General features: G+C 43.4%; 1 pseudogene; it reads right to left on the bottom strand.

Moving 5' to 3' along the window:
* Positions 1 to 5,743: 5,743 nt before the first annotated feature.
* Positions 5,744 to 6,278, bottom strand: LOC126199595 (casein kinase II subunit beta-like; annotated as a pseudogene).
* Positions 6,279 to 24,898: the final 18,620 nt, after the last annotated feature.

Here is a 24,898-nt window from a genome sequence, read left to right as displayed (position 1 = left end):
GCCGTGCTTCTGAAAGGAAGCGTTAAGTACTTATGGCCAACAACGTGACTGGCGTAACGTATTTTGTTTGCGGGCTCAGAGAATAAGTAAATATCACTACTTCCATAACTTACGCGATGTAAACATCGCATGACAGGAAGTTGTCTGGAGACATAAATATTGTGTGTTCCGTTTAGAATTGGCGTTTGGACTGACAACTCGTGGCAATGATGGGAACACATCGTGATGTAAGTAATAAGTTTACAATAAATGTAAATATCGAATGTAAATCGTGCAGACGCTTGTGTGTGTGTGTGTGTGTGTGTGTGTGTGTGTGTGTGTGTGTGTGCGTGTGTGTTCAAATGGTTCAAATGGCTCTGAGCACTATGGGACTCAACTGCTGAGGTCATTAGTCCCCTAGAACTTAGAACTAGTTAAACCTAACTAACCTAAGGACATCACAAACATCCATGCCCGAGGCAGGATTCGAACCTGCGACCGTAGCGGTGCGTGTGTGTATGTGTGTGTGAGAGAGAGAGAGAGAGAGAGAGAGAGAGATTGACGCAATGTGTATTGCAGCTTCCTGTGATGGCACAAATGAAAGGTAAAATTAAAACAATACCACATGATGTAAATTTTTAGGTCGTGTTACGGCACACTTCTTGCGAAGCTTAGTATGCATTGTGATGCCTTGTTGAGACTTACTGCCGAAATCATTTGTCGTGGACGCTTTAGGTAGACTTCTTCGCCGTGACACGCCAAGAATCGTGTCAACATTTAAGTTTTAGTCAAGGAAAACAGAAAGCTGAAAGTTATCTGCTAGGCTGTTTAAAGACATAATGCTTGTAAACGAAGCATTGTTGCTGAAGTAGTTTTTCCGAGAACCTTTTAGTTGAAGAATGAAAAATAAAACACTAGATATTTTGGATTCACATGTTCTTTCACAATGCAATCTTTCTCAAACTATTGCAGGGAAGCTATTGGTTAAAAATATTCTATTATTCCAAACTGTAAGTCTCACATCACATGATGAGGTGGCTGCCTTTTCATTTGTGGTCATATTTATTAGAGTACTTCAAAGTTGTGTAACACAATACCAGCTGTTCGAAGAATTTGCGATGAACTGAGAGTGCGAATTGCAATCACTACTGCGAGAGAAACAGAAATTGGCAGAATGTTACTGTCATTTTTCGAAATGTGTCCATCTACAATCTGTAAAAGTACTTCGAACTGTTGTGTATTCATCGGAAATAATTTTCTGAAACCCACTCAAGGATAACGTGCTCATGTCTTCATGAACTTTAAAAGGTCCAAATCTCTTTCTCCCTAGAGGAGATTCGTTTACCAGTCTTCTACACAACTTGAAAGTGTCCTAACAACTACACTACAGGCCATTAAAATTGCTACACCACGAAGACGACGTGCCACAGACGCGAAATTTAACCGACAGAAAGAAGATGCTATGATATGCAAATGATTAGCTTTTCAGAGCATTCACACAAGGTTGGCGCCGGTGGCGACACCTACAACGTGCTGACATGACGAAAGTTTCCAATCGCTTTCTCATACACAAACAGCAGTTGACCGGCGTTGCCTGGTGAAACGTTGTTGTGATGCCTCGTGTAAGGAGGAGAAATGCGTAACATCACGTTTCCGACTTTGATAAAGGTCGGATTGTAGCCTATCGCGATTGCGGTTTATCGTATCGCGACATTGCTGCTCGCGTTGGTCGAGATCCAATGACTGTTAGCAGAATATGGAATCGGTGGGTTCAGGAGGGTAATACGGAGCGCCGTGCTGGATCCCAACGGCCTCGTATCACTAGCAGTCGAGATGACAGGCATCTTATCCGCATGGCTGTAACGGATCGTGCAGCCACGTCTCGATCCCTGAGTCAACAGATGGGGACGTTTGCAAGACAACAACCATCTGCACGAACAGTTCGACGACGTTTGCAGCAGCATGGACTATCAGCTCGGAGACCATGGCTGCAGTTACCCTTGACGCTGCATCACAGACAGGAGCGCCTGCGATGGTGTACTCAACGCCGAACCTGGGTGCACGAATGGCAAAACGCCATTTTGAACCCAGGTTCCGTTTTCAACATCATGATGGTCGCATCCGTGTTTGGCGACATCGCGGTGAACGCGCATAGGAAGCGTGTATTCGTCATCGCCATACTGGCGTATCATCCAGCCTGATGGTATGGGGTACCATTGGTTACACGTCTCGGTCACCTCTTGTTGGCATTGACGGCACTTTGAATAGTGGAGTTGCATTTAAGATGTGATACGACCCGTGGCTCTACCCTTCAATTGATCCCTGCGAAACACTACTTTTCAGCAGGATAATGCATGAGCACATGTTGCAGGTCCTGTACGGGCCTTTCTGGACACAGAAAATGTTCGACTGCTGCCCTGGCCAGCACATTCTCCAGATCTCTCACCAATTGAAAACGTGTGGTCAATGGTGGTCGAGCAACTGGCTCGTCACAATACACCAGTCACTACTCTTGATGAACTGTGGTATCGTGTTGAAGCTGCGTGGGCAGCTGTACCTGTACTCGCCATCCAAGCTCTGTTTGAATCAATGCCCAGGCGTATCAAGGCCGTTATTACGGTCAGAGGTGGTTGTTCTGGTTACTGATTTCTCAGGATCTATGCACCCAAATTGCGTGAAAATGCAATCACATGTCAGTCCTAGTATAATATATTTGTACAATGAATACCCGTTTATCATTTGCATTTCTTGGTGTGGGCAAATTTAATGGCCATTTAATCGTCCATCACACCACGTAGAGAATCATGTTCGCGTATGTTTGTCCCGAGGAAAGCATAAATCTGAAAGTTGAGTCATATGCTGCACTACCGTAAGACTTTATGCAAACGAAGCAAAGCTGCGTTACATGCTGCGTTTTACTTTTTACAAAAAAAAAAAAAAAAAAAAAAATGAGATCCACAGTTTAGAATACGCACTTTTTTACGCTGTGACTTCCATTTTCCTAACCAGGTATCCAAATGGGGAAAGGCTGCAGTGCAACATGGAATCCGAGCCACGTTTCATTTCTGGAGAATCTCCACCTCACTGTCAGGGGAATGCTAGGATAAAAGACTGAGTGAAGAAATTAGGATTTGATGATAGAACCTTAGCCAGACGCTCTCCCGTCCTGTTTCTTTTTTCTCTTTTTTTACAATACAAAGCCGAATTTTTTATTAACAATATAGCATGACTATGTATTTAAGAAAACCTTTTTGCATTAGTTTGCAATTTCTTGGTTATTTCTCCTTGGGTTACAAAGAGCGATTCAGCTGTACATACACAACTGGATTTTATGCAGCCTACGACGCCTTCAAATATCATGTCAAAGATTTTCGATGTTCTCTCCTACGCTGCATGTAAACTATTAGTCTCACAGAAAAATGAACGTGACATTTTTTAAGAAACTCAATATAATTAAGTACTGTACTGGAATACGCTTCCGTCTTCCAGTACAGTGTGATTCGAGAAAAACGAATTTGTAGGTTACTTTTGAACATTTTTCTTAAATAATTCGAAGACTAGGACCTCTAGCGAAAACACATCCCGGTACGAAATTTAACTACATTAAATTTCCTGCAAAAAGGTTTGTGTAGGACTAATAGTTTTCATGTAGCAAGTGACAGCATGTGAAAATTTTGCACGTGGTACTTGAAGGTATGACAAGTTGCATAAAATCCAGCAGTAGGGGCAGCTGAATTACCCCACAGAAACATGGTGACGTTAAAACATATTCTGTCTTTGTATAGCCATCTCAGTTCAATATACTACTCCAGACTGTTACATTGCAGTTAGGTAATTGTAATGACATACAGCATTTCTAACAGTGAATAACAAATAATACTACAAAACTAATAACCATGTCTGTCATGACTTCCAGTAGTACTAGCATGATAAAAGTGTTAATGTCTGTGGATGGTAACAATTTATTTTCGCATGACTGATTTTGCTGTTTGGATATTCAAACTCAAGGCAGTAAATTCCTTTCTAATAACAAATTACCATTATAAAATATGCATGAAAATCCCTTCAGAATAAATGTAGTATCCTCACATACTTACCTTCAGTGGTTGGTTACTGTGACTGAATGTAAACCCTTGTGTAGCTGAATACTGTGTAAGTGTGTGTGTGTATAACATGCAAAATGTACATTATCGCAATGAATTTGCCGGGTATACTACGAGGCATTGCACATGGTCCACATAATGTTCCTGTAGGACTGCCATCTGACGATGAGACTGCAGTGAGTTGAAGACTTGTTATTGGTACAGAAAATAAATCCTACTAAAACATTAAAAAGCGACTGTACGCAATTAATACTCAAATAGATTGCCAATTCTCAAATGATCTGAATGCATCTTGTGTTCAATATAATTGTGCATAAAAATTTAACAAAATAGCTCTCCAGTATTCACCAATCCTGTATCAGCTGAATTTCAGTCAGTCATGTCAATAATGCTGACTTTTCCGTATCAGCTGAATCTGAACTAATCAGCCCAATAGTATTGACTTTTATGAGAAGTCATCTTATTTTGGAAGGATAAATGATCCACTATCATTAAAAATCTATTTGATCTATCACTTGTTCCGTTCCACGTACTATTCACTACTTAATGATTATTATGTTGTACACAGTTTATCTGAATAACTGTGCAATGCAGTTAGAGCACAAGAGATCTTGGTCCAAATCCAAGGTGTAGTTGGTATAAAAAGACAAACATCATTCACTAGCTATGTAGGACTTTAGTGTAAAGTCAGCCTGATCTAATGAGAAACCATTCTGTGCTTTCTGTCATAAAAGATAGATTCCATACTGCATTTTACCATAAGTAATCTTTCTAAATAAGCTACTTCGCTGAAGAGACCGTAATGAATTAGACGATCAATATTTTTTAGGCTTCCATATCTATAACAAGATAATTTCAACAGACCGTAATAATTATGCGTTAATTTCTTCTTAGATGCACACTGACACAGAGTAATCGTCGATAAGAAAGTCGTACTACTTTCATTTTCTTCATATGTTATAGAAGAAATATTTGAAGTGTAACAATCGTTGAAATTACATAAAATTGACACATCTAAACTCTCCCGTTTTACTATAAATCTTTCTGCAACCTCCACCTTATTTAACCGGTAAGGAACTCCATATTACATCCACATTCTGTCGTCACAATGCTTTGAAAAATGGCACATGACAAGCACCAATTAAACATTCTGCAAAATGATGTTAGTAAAAACAATCTTTTTTGTGGTTCGTAATTAAACAATTCTACTATTCAGTATGGTCATACTAGCACTTTTCTTGGATTACAACGAACTATTATCAGAACAAACGTATAGCACCTTGTTGCATGATACACTAATATTCTTGATGTCTGAAATATGCAAACATTTTTCCCCTCAACGGCAAATACTTGGCGAGTTCACAGAAAGTATAGAAAGTTTTAGGTGAAAGAGTACGTAGAGAAGAAACTGATAACTTCCCATCAAAATGTCAAAGATTCAATCAACAGAAACTTCTGATTGAACAATTAATGATTCACTAATAAATATAATTCACAACCTTCTTTCCAGCAAGAAAGAGCAGCTGCCAAACTCCCTCGAAGTAACAGTCATTACACATGCGTCATGTAGCCTACTGTGACGTTAAGCTATAAATACACGGGAGAAACACCTATTAAACGTTGATCTTAAAACCATAAAATGTCTAAAGGATAAAAAAATATTAGCATCTGCCATTATTATAATTCATCGCACAAAGTGGGGCCTTGCAATTGCTGGCTGCTTGCTGCTTATGCAAGTGCCTGAATCTTGAAGCCATACATATGGGAGACAAACTGGTTAAGCGGATGCTTTAGTCGGTATTTCAGATGCACCATAAAAAGTAAATGAGGAAAACTACTTTCGAAATAAGCACCACCTGCATGATGGTTGCGTGACGACTCATAATCTCTCGTAATCCGATAGGTGACATAGGTTGTTTCTCACAGTACACCAACGGCCAGCGGCCAAAATCTCCCGACTGGTTAATATGTAAAGAGCATATACGATCTTGCTCGTTCACGTCTGATTGGTTCAGATTGTCCTCCAGCTCTTAGTCTGGCTTGAGGTCCAGTATCATGTCTAGAGCCTGTCGATAATTGGGCACTTGACAGCTCAAGGCAGTCAGATGGAATGTAATCGTCCATCTTACAGAGGAACACATTGCCCATTAAGCCACAAAACCGAGAGATTCAGGACACCTCTGCTGAACCAGTCATCTTCAGTTTGTATTTGCTTCTGGGCTGTCAGGAACTCTGTTCTCTAATGAGGAATACCACCTTCGTAGATTTCCACTGAAATAAACTTCTGCAGCATCTTTAACGGTAACGCCCACAAAAATCTGTACGACACACAAACCAGTAGACCACCACACTCCATGCAAAGTGGATCACGCTTTTTTTAAGTCGCTGTTGCTCTCTCAAGTCATAGCGGCTACTCATTAGGTGGAAATGGAGTCGTTTTCACAACTTAACTTTGACTGACCATAACTTAAACAATTTGTGCGAAATGCTTATAAATTATACACAAAAACCTTCCACGTTAATCTCTTAGTGTATCTTAGTCAAAACTGGATCAAAATCTCTACAACAATTCCTGAGATTATTCTACGACATCTGTATATTTCTTCTCAATTGCAATTTCTCACTGTGCCATTGTTTCAGCTAACCCATTTCCTATAGCGTAGTGTGTACAAAAATGCTGCTATCTCCATAGCAGGCTTTGTTTTCGAGGGACATTGTTGGACGATAATAACCTGTGAGGAGCAGTGCGATCAAGAACAATTTTCTTATTACGGGGATCCTACGCCACCTCACCACTGGCAGACTTCTACTCACCGCTAAGAAAGGACATAATGCTTAGCTTTGCTGCAGCTAAGTGGTCATTAGTCACGTCACGTTTTGAAGCAAGTCGCCTTAAAAGGTGAGTGTTAGCCGTAAGCGTGTTAGGCGGCACAGTTGACTGTAGGCTAGCTGGAAGTTGGTAACAAAAATTCCGCTTCAAGTACAAAACATTTGTTAGAATAACTGGAATTTATCTCAGCACATAAGAACGCACAAGTAGTCTATTCAGGGTGTGATCAAAATCCTGCTCCTTCCTACAAGGTGAACTGACCTCGTTATCTCACTTTATCGCGGAAGCGTCACAAACGAGCATGTATCACGTCCCTTACTCATACCGATGGTCATATACTGACATCCCAGCGTGACATTTCCACAGCGATCTTTATGATGAACCTGCTACTGATACGATGGTCCCTGATAGGTTTTCTCCTCTCCTCGACTGCGTGGTTACTCCCGCATTAAATGATGACTCTCTAAGTGGCTTTACGAGGTGTGGTTAGAAAAAAACCGGACTAGTACTGGTGAAACAATAAAACGAATGCAATAAGGCTAAAAGTCGCGTAGCCTGTCACGTGACTCTCGCTCCGCCTACTGCTCGAGTTTCATCTGCCTCCTGCACTCAGTCTGCCCGTGGCGTCTGTTTTAAGTAGTTGACGTTTTGTCTGTGCGTCGGAAAATGTTGAGTGTACAGAAAGAACAGCGTGTTAACATCAAGTTTTGTTTCAAACTAGGAAAATCTGCAAGTGAAACGTTTGTAATGTTACAACAAGTGTACGGCGATGATTGTTTATCGCGAACACAAGTGTTTGAGTGGTTTAAACGATTTAAAGATGGCCGCGAAGACACCAGTGATGACACTCGCACTGGCAGACCATTGTCAGCAAAAACTGATGCAAACATTGAAAAAATCGGTAAACTTGTTCGACAAGATCGCCGTTTAACAATCAGAGCAGTGTCTGAGTTAACAGGGAAAGTGTTAGGCAGATTCTTCATGAAAGTTTCAACATGAACAAAGTGTGTTCAAAAATGGTTCCAAAGTGTCTCACAATTGAACAGATGGAACGCCGAAGAATGATTTGTTCTGACATCCTGGAAAACATTGAAAGTGATCCCACCTTCTTACAAAATGTTATTACTTGCGATGAATCGTGGTTTTTTACTTACGATCCCGAAACTAAACGCCAATCGATGCATTGGAAAACTCCTGGTTCTCCACCACAAACAAAAGCACGAATGTCAAAATCGAAATTCAAGGCAATGATGATTGTTTTTTTTTTGACATCAAAGGGATTGTGCACATTGATTGGGTACCAGAGGGACGAACAGTGAATCAGCATTACTACATTAGCGTCCTGGCTACCCTACGTGAGCGAGTACGGAGAAAACGGAACGATTTGTGGAGAAAAAAGTCATGGATCCTTCACCAAGACAATGCCCCAGCTCACAGTGCGTTGTCAGTGAAGACGTTTTTGGCAAAACACAACATTCCCATCTTAGATCATCCACCCTACTCACCTGATTTGGCCCCCTGTGACTTTTTTCTTTTCCCTAAAGTCAAGTCAGCTTTGAAAGGAACTAGATTTGAGACTGTTGAAGCAGTAAAAGAAAAAGCGACGGAAGTAATGTATGGACTTACCGAAAATGATCTGCAGCATTGCTATGAACAGTGGAAAATTCGTATGGAGCGGTGTAGAGACCGAGGAGGAGAGTACATTGAAGGAGATAACATGAAATTGTAAATAATTGTAAATAAATGTATTTTCCAGCATCAGTCCGGTTTTTTTCTAGCCGCACCTCGTATATCGCCTTATAGTTGATTCACCATCGCAAAAATCGCCGGGACTGGACGGTATTCCTAAGGAATTTTATGTGCTTTTTGGTCTCTTATTGCTGGTACCATTACTTCACAGGTAAATGAGGTGATACGGGGGCGTTTGATTCCTGACCCCTTCAAGGTTGGTAAAATCGTTCTAATTCTGAAGACGACTGGACATATAGACGCTGATAAATCCCGCCAGATCACACTAATTAATTTCGATTACAAAACTGTCACTCGCGTGGTTAATAGCCTTTTGCCGATACTGCTAGAGAAAATTCTTGCTGTCCACCAAAGCTGTATGCCTGGGCGCACGATTCTGACTTCTGTAGTCGAATGCCACGACACTGTCTCGGTCGCTGCAGCGACTTCTGCCTCTGCAGCCTCGCTTTTTATTGATCTTAAAAAGGCTTTTGACAGAGTTAGTCGCGGTTTCTTGGAGCAGGTGCTCAAGGCTACCGGTATCAATCATACTGCGTGACAGGTATTATCCAATCTTTTTACTGGTATTCATGCATCTGTCGTAGCGAATGGACAACTTACTCACCAGATCACCATCATACGGGACTTACCGCAGGGCAGCCCCCTGTCCATGTGGGTTTTTATCTTTTCCTTAGAACCTCTGCTTCTCCGTATTACTGTTTAATCAAGTGGCTGGAGGATATAAGGAGAAACCTTCTGGGTACGAGCGTATGCGGATGATGTTATGATATTGCTACGTCACGTCGATGATATATCCTTGCTAAGGACTTATTGGATTCCATTTGTTCTCTCTCTGGGGCCCGCATTAATGAACGGAATTGTACCATATTACCATTGCTGGGTTTTCAACACGTTGTCATTCATGGGCAACGGTTGTTGCTCGCCACAAATTGTTGGGAATTACAGTGGATGGCTCTATACGATGAAAATGGCTGCAACCAATTGGCGAGAGGTGACTCATCAAATTCCAAGGGGCAATTCGTGAGCACGAACGCCGTTCCCTTAGTCTTCTTCACAAAGTGCGGATCTTAGATTTCTACATTTGCAGCAAAGAGTACTATGTTGCACAAATATTCCCGCTCTCCCCGATGAGGGCACACAAATTGATGAAAATCTCCAGGTCGTTTTCTTTGGAAAATTAATATTTTTCGACTTCGGTAAGAAGTGGTTGCAAGGGCCCGTACTTGGAGGGTTGGTGCTTCACAATATCAAAGTGAAAGCTTCACTATTGTTTATACGGTGTACCGTTTTAACATGTAATCGAGCAACTCATTCTATTACATCTCGCTTATTTACGTCTGAATCCGCCTGCCTATGTTGGCCGGATCAAGTCTAAACTGTGGCACGTACGTATATTTTAGATTGTAATAAATTTTCTGGGAGCTGACATTTTCTCAGTGACACACTGTACAACCAGATCCTTTCTTCCTCATTGGGAGTACAATCGCCCCTCTCCCCAGTTGAAATGGCCGCGCAGTTGGTTTCCTGGAAACCAGTGTGGTTTCACGTTAGTCTTCCTATTCTCCCGATGGAAGTCGCCTCATCGTGGTATAGGATCATTCTCAGTCTGATCCCAACCAACGAACACCTCCATCGCATTGGTCTTAGTCCGACTGGTCTTTGCGATACAAGTCATCAACGTGATACTTCGCTACACAAGTTTGTCTCTTGTGGACGAGAACACTGGCCCTGGAAATGCCGACAACTGGCTTTCCTTACCCGATCAGCTGAAGCTGCTTTCTCGGTTATCTTCTTCTGTGTCCAGACTTTTCCGTTTTCCCTCCTACCAAGACCAATTCTATCGTATTAGTCAGGCAGGAGTGACAACGATCCCGACCCCCTTGTTTTCCACCAATATATGGTGATGTCCATTGGAAGTGACAGAGGCTTCCATGTTATCGCGATTTATTTGCAAATATGTTGCACCTTGTCTTTAATCGTCAAGGAATTGGATAGCTTTTCTTTTTTTTCCCTCTCTGGAGCCTTCTCTTATTGTGGTCTTCGTACAGAAAAAAATTGTTTCCTTTTGAATCTAGGAACTGTGGAATTTTTGTCTATCAAGTTTTCTATTCAGAAGACAAATAACAACAAAAATGAAGAACAAATTTAAGAAAATAAAGTAAGAAAGTGAACTAAAAACAAAAACTCTCCCTAGTGCCTACAGCCCCTGATTAAAAAAAAAAAAAAAAAAAAAAAAGCGGTAGTGCCTTCGATTAATACTCAAAACGTCCTCGCTCCCGGATTCTAACCACGTCAAAGTTTATATTTTGATTAAAAATCACCAGTAGTGACGGCCAAGACTTCCAGTTTTCTCATTCAGTAAATGGCCTTGTCAAATACGGTGCAAGAGCGGACAGAGGTCCAGGCAATTTTCTTGCAATTTTGGTGGGAAAGTGCACCTAAAGATGGAAGAATCAGCAGTGAGGATACAGAAGGCAATAGAAACCACTGCATTAAAGACAGATCATGTGTAGGCACAGGATATATGGCCTGTAATTGGCCAATGGATCTCTCCATTGGCCAAACAGTCCGGATTAGTCCCCCATTAGGGTCTTCGGAAGGGACCTGCCAAGTGGGAGGTTGACCACGGCAAAAATAGAGAGTAACCAACGAAAGGATAACGTTCTACGAGTCGAGGCGTTGAAAGTCAGAAATTTGAACGTGGTAGGCAAGTTAGAAAATCTGAAGAGGGAGACGCTAAGGCTCAGTCTATAGTGGGGGTCAGTGAAGTGAAATGGAAAGAAGGCAAGGATTTTTTAGACAGATGAGTATGGGGTAATATCAACAGCAAGAGAAAATGGTATAAGGGATATAGGATTCGTTATGAATTGGAAAGCTAGGGCAGAGTGTGAGTAACTGAGAACAGTTCAGTGATAGAGTTGTCCATATTAGAATCGAAAGCAAACCGACATCGACAATGACTGTGCAAGTATCCAAGCCGACTTCGCTAGCCGAAGATGAAGAGATAGAGAAAGTATATGAATATACTGAATGGGAATTCAGTGTGTAAAGTGAAATGAAAATATAATACTCTTGGGGATTGGAATGCAGTTTTAGGGGAAGATGATAGGGCTACGAGATAATATGGGCTTGGTAGCAGGCATGCGACAGGAGAAAGACTACTTTAGTTCTGCAATAAATTTCAGCTAGTAGTAGCGACTACTGTGTTCAAGAGTTCAAGAGTTACAGAGGATGAGGTGTACAGAAAGACTTCAGTTAGATTACATCATGGTTAGGAAGAAATTTTGAAATAAGATACTGGATTGTAAGGCTTACCATGGCGCAGATATAGACTCACTTAAATCACAGTTTAGTAATGAAGATGAGTGGGCTGAAGTTTAAGAGGTCAGGAAGAACCATTACTCGAAGAAGTGGGATACGGAAGTACTAAGGGATGAACAAATACGCTTGAAGTTCTCTGGGGCAATAGATACTGCGATAAAGAACAACTCAGTAGGCAGATTAGTTTAAGCGAAATGCACATTTGCAAGGTGGCGTTATTTTACAACTTACAAACTGCGTTTACATCAAATACGGCTTAAGTAAGCCCCTTAAATGATAGATGATAGAAAAGTAGAAAAGACAGGTTTGTGCTCTTCCATAAAAAAAAAGTACTGTATGTGACTGGACTGACATCGTATAGTACACTTAATTTATTGTATAATGTCTGCGTGTTGGCTAACTGGGGAACAAGCACAGTTGTGAAACTTGTGGTAGAACGGAAGGACACAGGAAGATCACACATTCCTTCGTACAATAGGACGACCCGCCCGTGAGCTGGACCACCTGCAAAGCGGGAACTCGTGTCCGGCGGGCTGGCATGAGAAGGCGGCCTGTCGGCCTAAAACACGCGGCAGCAGGTATTCGCGTTCTTTCCTACGTACATAAAAATAGCTTCCAGAAACTTCAATCTGGATTCTAAACTGCCATTGGTCGGCATTCAGAAACGAGCGGTTTCCGGAAAGATGATTCGCCACCCAAATTGAAGAGGGAGAAAAGACTTTGAGCAGCGAAAAGAGGAGGGAAGAAAGGAGAGTCGTTGCGGGGTCGCGGAGCAGGAGGATTCTCTGGGAGGTCCATGGCAGTCGACGGATGTCTTCGGCTGTAATTTTGGTGAAGTACAACTTTGCTATTATCTCGCTGAGGAGAGAAGTTCTGAGGTTACAGCTTCTGGTCATGACGGTGATCTTGCTTATGCACCGGCGTGTGGAACAGTGTATTTAGATTGGTGAATCACGTGTTCTACTCCGTTCTGCACTGAGGTTTCACACTGATCATTGAGATAGTAGTTCCTTCTTGATATTTAGTACACGGGGGATATCAATTATTGCCGACCGGAGTGGTCGAGCGGTTCTAGGCGTTACAGTTTGCAACCGCGCGACCGCTACGGTCGCAGGTTCGAATCCTGCCTCGGGCATGGATGTGTGTGATGCCCTTAGGTTAGTTAGGTTTAAGTAGTTCTAAGTTCTAGGGGACTGATGACCACAGCAGTTGAGTCCCATAGTGCTCAGAGCCACTTGAAGAATTTTTTTGTCAATTATTTCGTGCCTAATCACAGATCGCAAGTACATTATAGGGCAGAGCCAGACAGTTTAAGGGACAGTATTAATACGGGGAGAACCTGAGATTTGTAATCCTTATTTAGTTTCTTTAAATTGATGGTGAATATATAATGAATACATATATTAAAATCACGGCATTTATCCTTTAGTACACAGTATTTTCCTGTACCACTTAATCTTGTTTCATTTTATAACTTATTCGTTAAAAGCGGGACTGGATTTTGTCGACTTATCCTGACGTTGTATCGTTTCTACAAAATAAGATTAAGAAACGGGTAGGTTACCACATGACACTTTACATAATTAATAAGAATAACGTACTTCTATTGGGGGACGTATAAGTGTCAGGGCGACTTCAGTAGCGTTAAAATATCCATTGCACAAATTATCACTTGTACGTATTCATGGCAAGTCCCCACCATCAATAGCCAGTAGAAGAAGTGGAGGTACACTAGGCATTTCTGAAAAGGACAATCACTGAAGATGGTAAGAAAGACATAGTTACAAAGAAAGTAACTGCGAAGAAAACATGGATAACAGAAGAAATACTTCAGATGATCGATGAAAGAATAAAGTACAAAAATGTCCAATGACATTCGCAAATACAGAAATACAAGTCTTTTAGGAATGAAACAAACGCAGGTGCAGGGAATCTAAGACGAAATGGCTTTATGAAAAACGTGAAGAAATCGAAAACAAACTCGATAAAGAGATTTTGCAGCACGACAACGCTATACCCCACGCTGCAAAAGAGGTCAAAACGTACTTGGAAACTTTAAAATGGGAAGTCCTACCCCACCCGCCGTATTCTCCAGACATTGCTCCCTCTGACTATCACCTGTTTAGATCAATGGCGCATGGTCTGGCTAACCAACACTTCCGATCTCCTGAAGAAGTCACAAATTGGATCGATTCATGGATCGCTTCAAAAGATGAACAATTTTTTCGGCGCGGGATTCGCACACTGCCCGAAAGATGGGAGAAAGTAGTGGCTAGCGATGGAAAATACTTTGGATGATACATGTGTAATCAAATTTTTTCATTAAAGCCTCAAATGTTGGGGAAAAAACGGCGGAAGCAAAGTTGAACACCTTGTAAAAGGAGTTTTAAAGTTACATGTGATAAGTCGTGCGTTGTGCGTGACTAACTTCCTGGTTAATGATACGTTAATTAATAATGTTCAGTATTGAGTGAAAATAGCTTTTTTTCTGATTAATCACCAACTCGTTTCTGGGTAGCGATTCCATTTTAAAGTATTTTATATGCATAATGGACGTCATATTTGCTTCAGTTATTCACCTAGCAGTAACAGAACGACGGAGTTGTCACATTTTACTAGAAAACTGGTTCAGACGTGAGTAATAAGAGAATTATAGAGAATTCTGGGAAACGAAGGGCTGTAACACATTACTTGTGTTTCAAGACATGAAATTAGTCTTTTACATTGGTGAAGAACTTCCGGGTTTGCACTTATGTTCTGAACGGTTGGATGTTTATGACAGTACTATGTATGACTAAAATGTTGCCTAATTAACTTATGTCACAGCCACTGAATCCGGACACACCTATGAAATGTGGAATTGACCGTAGGTGTCACGATAATTGGACCCGCCAATAGAAAACGACGCAAGGGGGGGGGGGGGGTATTGTGTTGTCAGTAGAGAGGCAGTAACAGCAGAATAGGTTGTCAGTGGAGGTGAGTGACTTGGAACGTGAGCCTGTCAAGGGACGTCGCCTGAGACGTTTTATATGTACTAAAGCCGCCCGAGTCGACTGCTAGTGCCTTGATTTGAAGTGAAAGCGGGAAGGAACAATCAAGCTAAACCAATACGAGACAGTCATCATGTACGGACAGACACGGTCTGACGAGTACTGAGTGTGAAATGTCACATAAAATCTGAAGTTACAGCTCGTAGATTCCAAAATGCTAACAACAGTCCAGCCAGCATTATGGCTGGGCTTTTATTGTTTTTAGTTATCAGTCTTCCGACTGGTGTGATGCGGTCCACCACTAATTCCTCTATACCAACCTCATCATCTCCGAGTAGCATTTACAGCTTACGTCCTCAATTATTTGCTGGGTACATCCCTATGTCTATCTTCCTCTACGGTTTTTGACATCTACACCTTCGAAGCATTCTGCTTCTTCTCCTTGTCAGTGTTTTCCACATACTCCTTTCCTCGTCGATCCTGCGGAGGGCCTACACATTTCTTACCTTATTAGTCCACCAAGTTCTCAACATTCGATTCCCTTCTGTTTCGGTTTTCCCACAGTTCATGAATCATTGCCATACAATTCTGTGCTCCCAACGTACATTCTCATAAATTCCTTCCTCAGCTTAAGGACTGTGTTTGATACCAGTAGACTTCTCTTGTCTAGTAATGCACTTTTTGCTAATGCTGGTCCGCTTTTTACGTCCTCGTGCTCTGTCTGCCGTGTGCTGTTTTCCCGCCTAGGTAGCAGAATTCATTAACTTCATCTACTGCGTGATCACCAGTCCTGATGTTAAGTTTCTCGTAGATCTCATTTCTACTATTTTTCATGACTTCCATCTTTCTTCCATTTACTCTCAATTAGTATTCCGTACTCATTAGACTGTTCGTTCTACTCAGTAGATCTTGAAATCTTCTTCATTTTCACTGAGGATAACCATGTCATCAGAAGATATTGATATGCTTTCACGTTGAATTTTAATTCCAATCTTGAACCTTCTTTTTAGTTCCATCATTGCTTTTTCAATGTGTAGATTCAACAGTAGGTGTGAAAGACTACATCCCTGTCTTACACCCTTTTTAATCCGAGCTCATTGTTCTTCGTCTCTCACGCTTACTGCCCCTCTGGGTTCTTGAACGTGCCATATAGTATATTACCTGTCTTTCCCTATAGCCTACCCCTATTTTTTCAGAATTTCGAATATCTTGCACCATTTGACATCGTCGAATGCTTTCTCCAGGTCGACATAGCCTACGTACGTGTCTAGATTTTCCTTTAATCTTGCTTCCGTTATCAGTCGTAACGTCAGACTTCTTTGCGAATAGACCATCTGATGCCCACGTTCCAATTTCAATTCTTCATTCTTTGTTTTTTCTGCTTTATCTGTTCACGATGTTTCTTCTTTCTGTCTTCAGACCATTTTGAACCAGTCTTTTAGCTACCCTACCTTGGAATCCTTCCATTTTCAATTTTCTTTCCCGAAAGGCTTCTCTGTTGTTTATATCATCTGTTTTTATATTGCTTCTTTCGAAATCCTTTTTCACTTTGTTTACCAAGCTTGTTGTGGACTTCTTAACTCACAAATATTTGCAAATCTTATTAGTTAATCTACTGTCTTGCATTCGAAATAATGAGTTTCCTTTTCTCATTACGTTAGAATTATTTTCTATATTTTGGTGCATTTCAGCATTACTTCGTAATTTCCAACCTGTGCTGTGTTTTGTGGTCCTAATATTTTCCGTATAATTCACCTATCAAGTACTTCTAATTTATCTGAATTATAGTTTAATGCCAAGCATTCACTTGCATATAGGCATTCTGGCTTCACTACTGTGTTGTAATGCCTTATTGTTTCGTTTTTGGATAGCCACATTTTATTGTAGATGTCTTTGGTGTTACCAGAAGCTCTTCCAATTTTATGCAACCTTTCTTCTATTGGAGATTTTCCCAAAACAGTTTTTTGGATAATCTTCCCTGGATATTTGAATTCCCTCCTTATTGCTTTTACCTTCTCTAAAGCCAGACTGATCGTCAACTAGCACACCGTGAGTTTTCTTTTCTATTTTTCTGTATATTATTCTTGTCAGTTACTTGGATGCACGAACTGTTTACCTGATTGTGCGATAATAGTCGCAGTTGTCGGTCCCTGCAGTCTTCGGAATTGTGTGTATATTATTTCAGAATCTTTGATGGTATATCGTCCGACTCATACATTATACACACAGTCGTTTTGTTGCCACTTTCCCCAACGATTTTTGAGTTTAGGGAGTTAGAATGAATGTGGTCAACGGTCGATTCGATTCTGATAAGCTACACATTTGTGTAGCCAGTACTAAGCTACGCTTAAGATGTAATAGTAGATATTTGAAAACACAATATCGTTGTCACAGTTTACGGAAACAAGTTCATAGTTGTTGGCTACTGATGGAATCCTGTGTACGATTGGAATTAACCCCCTCAGCGTCAGTTAAATTCTGAATATGGTGTTCTGAATCACCGAAACTGGTAGTAACATAATAAGTGACACTGAAAGGCCGAATGTAGGTGTTCCATTTTATTACATTGAGAGTCTTGTCCGACACTGAGAGAAATGTATTAACAGATATGTCGATTACTTTTGGAATAATAATCAGTTTACTTATTTTTTCCAACTGTGCCGTTTTCATTTGACTGGCCATTATACATTGTGTGGAATATATTTTTCAGGTCTTGTTACTGAATCACGATTTCAAATAATAAACCCGTTATTCGGCACTTTTTCTGTCAAGACGCAAATGATGGGAATGTCAGACATTCTTAATTTTATCGAATGACGGTAGAATTATGCGGACAATTGGGAGGAGAACGCCGAGGAGAGAATAAACGAATAAGAAGTGCGGTTCGATCTTGAGAGGAAACGACCTCGTCAGAGAAAATTCTGTTAGCGACAGGAGCCGCTCCAAATTTGCAGAATCGCGTTAGCTCGCTTCGGACGTCTAACTGCGTCAGGCCAGAAGATACGGCCGTGGCGAGCGTTTCTCGGCTGCGGCGCTAAAGGGCAGTGGGCCATCTCCATGGGAGGCGTCTGCCGTCAGCAAGGGGACGAGGAGGCGTGTTTTCTGCACTGCCGGGGGAGAGGTGTGGCCATTCCAACGACACCATATAACGAAGATTAATTTTGTTCGTCTGGAAATGCTACTGTGATGTCACGCTCTTCACTGATAGAAGAATTAGGACAATTAGAGACAAATAAGCCTTTGAGACAGGTTCTGTATGCCATAATTTTGAATTCAGTCTGGTTAGTGATTTTACACTGAGGTGAGAAATGTCATGGGATACCTCCTAATATCACGACGGACCTCCTTTTTCCCGCGTAACGCAGCAACTCATTGTAGTATGGACTCGACAAGTAGTTGGAAGTCCCGGGCGGAAATACTGAGCCAGGCTGCCTGAATGACATCGAAATAAGTGTCCAAGGAATAGAAAAGCAACTGGAATTACTCAACAGAGGAAAGTCCACTGGACCTGACGGGATACCAATTCGATTCTACACAGAGTACGCGAAAGAACTTGCCCCCCTTCTAACAGCCGTGTACCGCAAGTCTCTAGAGGAACGGAGGGTTCCAAATGATTGGAAAAGAGCACAGGTAGTCCCAGTCTTCAAGAAGGGTCGTCGAGCAGATGCGCAAAACTATAGACCTATATCTCTGACGTCGATCTGTTGTAGAATTTTAGAACATGTTTTTTGCTCGAGTATCATGTCGTTTTTGGAAACCCAGAATCTACTATGTAGGAATCAACATGGATTCCGGAAACAGCGATCGTGTGAGACCCAACTCGCGTTATTTGTTCATGAGACCCAGAAAATATTAGATACAGGCTCCCAGGTAGATGCTATTTTTCTTGACTTCCGGAAGGCGTTCGATACAGTTCCGCACTGTCGTCTGACAAACAAAGTAAGAGCCTACGGAATATCAGACCAGCTGTGTGGCTGGATTGAAGATTTTTTAGCAAACAGAACACAGCATGTTGTTATCAATGGAGAGACGTCTACAGACGTTAAGGTAACCTCTGGCGTGCCACAGGGGAGTGTTATGGGACCATTGCTCTTCACAATATATATAAATGACCTAGTAGATAGTGTCGGAAGTTCCATGCGGCTTTTCGCGGATGATGCTGTAGTATACAGAGAAGTTGCAGCATTAGAAAATTGTAGCGAAATGCAGGAAGATCTGCAGCGGATAGGCACTTGGTGCAGGGAGTGGCAACTGTCCCTTAACATAGACAAATGTAATGTATTGCGAATACATAGAAAGAAGGATCCTTTATTGTATGATTATATGATAGCGGAACAAACACTGGTTGCAGTTACTTCTGTAAAATATCTGGGAGTATGCGTGCGGAACGATTTGAAGTGGAGTGATCATATAAAATTAATTGATGGTGAGGCGGGTACCAGGTTGAGATTCATTGGGAGAGTGCTTAGAAAATGTAGTCCAGCAACAAAGGAGGTGGCTTACAAAACACTCGTTCGACCTATACTTGAGTATTGCTCATCAGTGTGGGATCCGTACCAGATCGGGTTGACGGAGGAGATAGAGAAGATCCAAAGAAGAGCGGCGCGTTTCGTCACAGGGTTATTTGGTAACCGTGATAGCGTTACGGAGATGTTTAATAAACTCAAGTGGCAGACTCTGCAAGAGAGGCGCTCTGCATCGCGGTGTAGCTTGCTCGCCAGGTTTCGAGAGGGTGCGTTTCTGGATGAGGTATCGAGTATATTGCTTCCCCCTACTTATACCTCCCGAGGAGATCACGAATGTAAAATTAGAGAGATTAGAGCGCGCACGGAGGCTTTCAGACAGTCGTTCTTCCCGCGAACTATACGCGACTGGAACAGGAAAGGGAGGTAATGACAGTGGCACGTAAAGTGCCCTCCGCCACACACCGTTGGGTGGCTTGCGGAGTATGAATGTAGATGTAGATGTAGATAATTACGAAGGTGTTGCTGGCACAGGATTCTGTGTACAAACTGACCTCTAGATTATATCCCATAAACGTTCGATGGGCCTCATGTCGGACGATCTGAAGCTTTTAATTTTCACCAAGAAGGCGTTTTCCTTTGTGAGGGAGGCCTTTAAATGCTAGGTGAGCACGGTCCTTCACACATGAGTACACCAGAGAGGCACCGGATAAGAGGTTCTCGCCGTTAAAAGAAGTCAGTGTCTGCAGCCTAACGCAACTAGGTAGGCCGCCCGAAACCCTGAAAAGAGCAGATTTAGGTTGGCTCTGCGCAACTGCCGCTCTACAAAAGAGTTATGTTTCACAGGGAAGTTTTCTGGTACGGTTCGTACTCAAACCACATGATTCTCCTGTTTAGGCGCCATGTTGTGACAGTTTAACTGTGTTCTCCAGATACCGGAAGGTCGGTAAAAGGGAGTCGATTAGTTGGAGGATCAGTTAATTACCTTGTTGCTCTCTAGCAGCAACAAACAGATCTTCCGGAATTACAATGGCGACTCGTGATTACAGTCGCATTCGCACCACGTTCTACTGCCATACGCCATTGTTAGAATCTCTGTCGCTCGCTCACAATTCTGTGTTTTATTTTTCTTCATTTTATACACTGACGCAAACAATCACAACACCAAGAAGGAGTTGGGCTGATGTGTCGGCAGCTGGGCCAACACCTTGTAGATAGAGGTGGCTTAATGCACGCTAGACTAACGCAGACGGGCGTGAAGTACTGGAACAGGATACGTAATTAATGCTATGAAGAAAAGTACGTAGCTGGTATAATACTTATCTTTAATAACTCATTGTGGTACATCGCACAAAGGAGACTTTAATTACAATCACTGTAAGGCTAATGGCGCGTTGCTAGTTCGTAGCCATTAACTTAGCTGAAGGCTATTCTGTCTCTCGGCTAATGAGAGAGAAAGGCTTCGTACGTCTAGTCGCTAGCTCTGTCGTCCGTACAACTGGGCTGAGTTCGAGTCAGTCTCTCGAGACCTGCCTTGTGGTGGCGCTAGGTTTGCGATCACACAGTGGCGACACGCGGGTCCGACATGTACTACAGGACCGCGGCCGATTTAAGCTACCACCTAGCACGTGTGGTGTCTGGCTGTGACACCACATTCCTCCCCCGCAAATCGGCGAACGGTCGTGAGATAAGGCTTCCGCCCGCCGTGGGGAGGACCCCATGTTGACGTATGCGATGAGGTGGGGAGCCTAACAACAGGCGAGGCTGTGCCACCCACACCCGGCCATTCGGTCCGAGGGGAGCTAGGAAACGCCTGAAAACCTAGTCCAGGGTGCACGTCAACATGCGGTGTATGCGCCCGTAAAGAGACAGGAGGGGCCGAAGGGTCGACCTCCATGTGGTCGGAGAATCCGACGCGCGATGACGACATCTGGTCCGGAGCGGGCAAGAGTTCCATGGCGGAGGACAGCTGGTCACGGGAAGCGATCGGCGGCGCGTGACCCAGGGAGGCGCGTGGCGGCTGCAGCGAAGCATCCACTGCGGGCGGCGCCGGAGGCGGCTGCGGCGGCTGCGGCGGCGGCGCGACGCCATGAGGCAAAATGGAAGGCAGCGTCGGTAACACCTGGGGATGAGGCGAGCCAGTAGATGGGTCCCCAGGGTGCTGACCTGACGGCGCCGTCGCTGAAAGCAGACGGGGAGCGGCAGAACCCGGGCGACGACAGAGGCGCAGCTGATTGAGATGCCGACGCACCTCACCAGAGGCCCCCAAAACATACATCGCGCGGCCGAGGCAGCGAAGAATGCGCCCTGCGAGCCAACGCCGTGAACCGCGATAGTTGCAATAGAAAACAACGTCGCCAGGAGCAAAAGCAGTAGTCTGCCGCTGCACTGGAACCTGATGCGGCGGATGCAGCAAAGACATCAAGGTTCGATGAGAATGACCATGGAGCAACTCAGCCGGCGAGCGACCATCGCGGGGCTGAGAGCGATACGAGGACAAAAAGAGCAATAATGCGTCCTCCCGAGAATGCGACTCTTTCAATTTCAACATCTGTGACTTGAAAGTCCGGACCAATCGTTCCGCGGCACTGTTTGACTGAGGCGAAAACGGCGCGGACGTCAGATGTTGAATACCATTGGCCTTGCAGAAGGACTGAAATTCTGCGGACATGAATTGTGGGCCATTGTCGGAAACAATAGTCTGCGGAAGACCTTCAATGCAAAAGATAGCAGACAAGGCTTGGATTGTGGCAGAAGACGTCGTGGAAGACATCCGGACAACAAAAGGAAAATTACTGAAAGCATCGACCACAACCAACCAACGAGCATTCCAGAATGGACCAGCAAAATCGATGTGCAAGCGTTGCCGAGGGGAAGTGGCTTTCGGCCATGCAAAGAATTTCCGCGGCGGTGCGGATTGTTGTTCGGCACACGCCACGCTAGAGGAGCACATATTCGTAATCGCAGCATCGATTCCGAACCAAGCACAGTGCTGACAAGCAAGTTGTTTCGTACGCACTATACCCCAATGTCCGTGGTGAAGAAGCCGTAAGACAGAGGACTGTAACGAACGTGGGACCACGACTCGGGACTGATCATTATCAGAACGCAACTACAAAACACCACGTCGTACAAAAAGTCTCTCCTTGTGAGCAAAAAATCGGCGAACCAGCGGATCCTCGATCCGTGACTTGGACAAGGGCCATTGCGTAGCAACAAAGCGCAAAACGGGAGCAAGGACAGGGTCAGCTGCCGTGGCTGTAGCGCCACGACGAAAATCAATCGGAAACGATGCGACCACGTCATCGGTTTCCGCATCAATGAACATGCAAGCAAGTTCGGAAGAATCGAATGCTTTATCCTCAGCAACAGGCAAACGGGACAACGCATCAGCGTTTCCGTGCTTAGCAGTGGACCGATACAAGATATCGTAGCGGTACTGCGAGAGGAAAAGAGACCAGCGAAAGAATTTCTGGGCCGTACGCGGAGGTACCGGCTTGTTCGGATGAAAAAGCGATGTCAAAGGTTTGTGGTCCGTGATGATGGTAAAGGGACGACCATACAAGAAATCATGAAACTTAGTAACACCAAACACGAGAGCTAAAGCCTCTTTCTCTATCTGTGAATAATTTCTTTGCGCAGATGAGAGCAATTTTGACGCAAAGGCAATAGGGCGATCATGCGATCCATCTGTGTGCGCAAGCACAGCACCGATCCCGAAATCCGATGCATCTACCATCAACAAAATGGGTTTCTGGGGATCGAACGGCGTAAGGCAAGTATGTGAAAGCAACGCCGATTTCAACTGGCGAAAGGCGCGTTCGCATTTCGTCGTCCAGACGAACGGAACACCTTTACGGCGTAAGCGATGAAGCGGAGCTGAAATGGAAGAAGCATTGCGCAGAAAGTTATGAGAATAATTTATTTTACCCAGCACACTCTGTAGCTGTTTCAAGTTCCGCGGTGACGGCAAATCCTGTATGGCACGGAGGTGCTCTGGACTCGGATGGATGCCCTGGGCATTTATTACATGGCCCAGGTAGGGTAAATCCCGAGCAAAAAACACACATTTGTCCTTCCTCAAGCGAAGACCATTTTGTCGCAAGACCTGAAATAATGTTAGGAGATTTTGCAAATGTTCGGCTTCTGTCTTTCCGGAGATCACAATATCGTCCAGATAGTTCGCAGCAGTAGGGACCGACGCACAAATAGTTTGTAAATATTGCTGAAACAATGCAGGGGCGGATGCACACCCGAAAGGCAGTCTTTTGAAGCGATACAAAACCAAGATGCGTGTTTACCACCAAGACACGCTGGGATTCTTCGTCCACCGGTATTTGCAAGTTCGCATCTGCTAGGTCCAACTTTGAAAAATATGTTCCCGGGCACAGTTTGTCAAAAAGATCTTCCGGGCGGGGCAAAGGAAAAGTTGCAGTCACAAGTTGTGGATTCACAGTTGCCTTGAAGTCCACACAAAGTCTCAATTTTCCGGAAGGTTTTGGCAAAATTACTAAGGGTGAGGCCCAGAGAGAAGCCTGCACACGTTCAATTACACCTTGAGATTCTAAATCGTTTAATGTTCTTGCGACCTCACCACGCAATGCGTGGGGAACATTGCGCGCTCTGAAAAACTTCGGTTGCGCGTTTGCTTTCAGTTCCAAATGCGCTGCATAATTCTTAGCGCAACCAAGGCCCGGTGCAAAAACGTCTGCAAATTCTTCACATAGACTAGAAACACTGGCGGAAGGCACAGTCTGAATCACTGAGAGGACCTGATTTACTATAGACAAATTAAACAACTGAAATAAATCTAAACCAAACAAGTTCACTGCAGTAGAAGAACGAAGAACGTAAAATGACACAAGTTTTGTTTGTCCCTTATATGTTGCAAGAAGGCTGCACTGTCCTAACACTGGTATTTTCTGGCCTGAGTAACTATTGAGCTGAACATTTGCGGCACGCAACGGAGGTTTGCCCAGTTGGTTGTACGTGTCGTGATTGAGCAATGAAACTGCAGCTCCGGTATCGAGCTGGAATGGTATCACTTTGCCTGCAAAGTCTAAGTCGACAAAAAGTTTATTGTCCTGCTGACGACAAAAGCGACTGTTTTGTGCAACTGGAACAGACACTGGGACAGAATCACGTGCGACGTGACGGGACTTCCGTCGACGGCGACGCACACTCGTTGTGGAATGAACACTGTCACCGGACGGGGTGGAATGAACTACATGAATATCCATGGGCGAAGGTTCACGAGCCTGAGTTTCCTTGGTTCGATTCCGGCGCGAAGCAAAGGGCCTGGAATTGGCGTGAGTGTTTGATCTGAGCTTTTTCTGGCAAACACTTTGGACATGTCCTTTCTTATGACAATAAAAGCAAATAGCTTGGCGTGACGGGCAATTGTCACGCGAATGTCTAGTTGCACACCGCGGGCATGATTTTAGAACTGCATGGGCATGCTTA

This window comes from Schistocerca nitens, chromosome 8, assembly GCF_023898315.1.
Source record: "Schistocerca nitens isolate TAMUIC-IGC-003100 chromosome 8, iqSchNite1.1, whole genome shotgun sequence".
Lineage (NCBI taxonomy): Eukaryota > Metazoa > Arthropoda > Insecta > Orthoptera > Acrididae > Schistocerca > Schistocerca nitens.
Note: the sequence above shows the minus strand (reverse complement) of the source record. Positions and strands in the feature narration are given on the sequence as shown.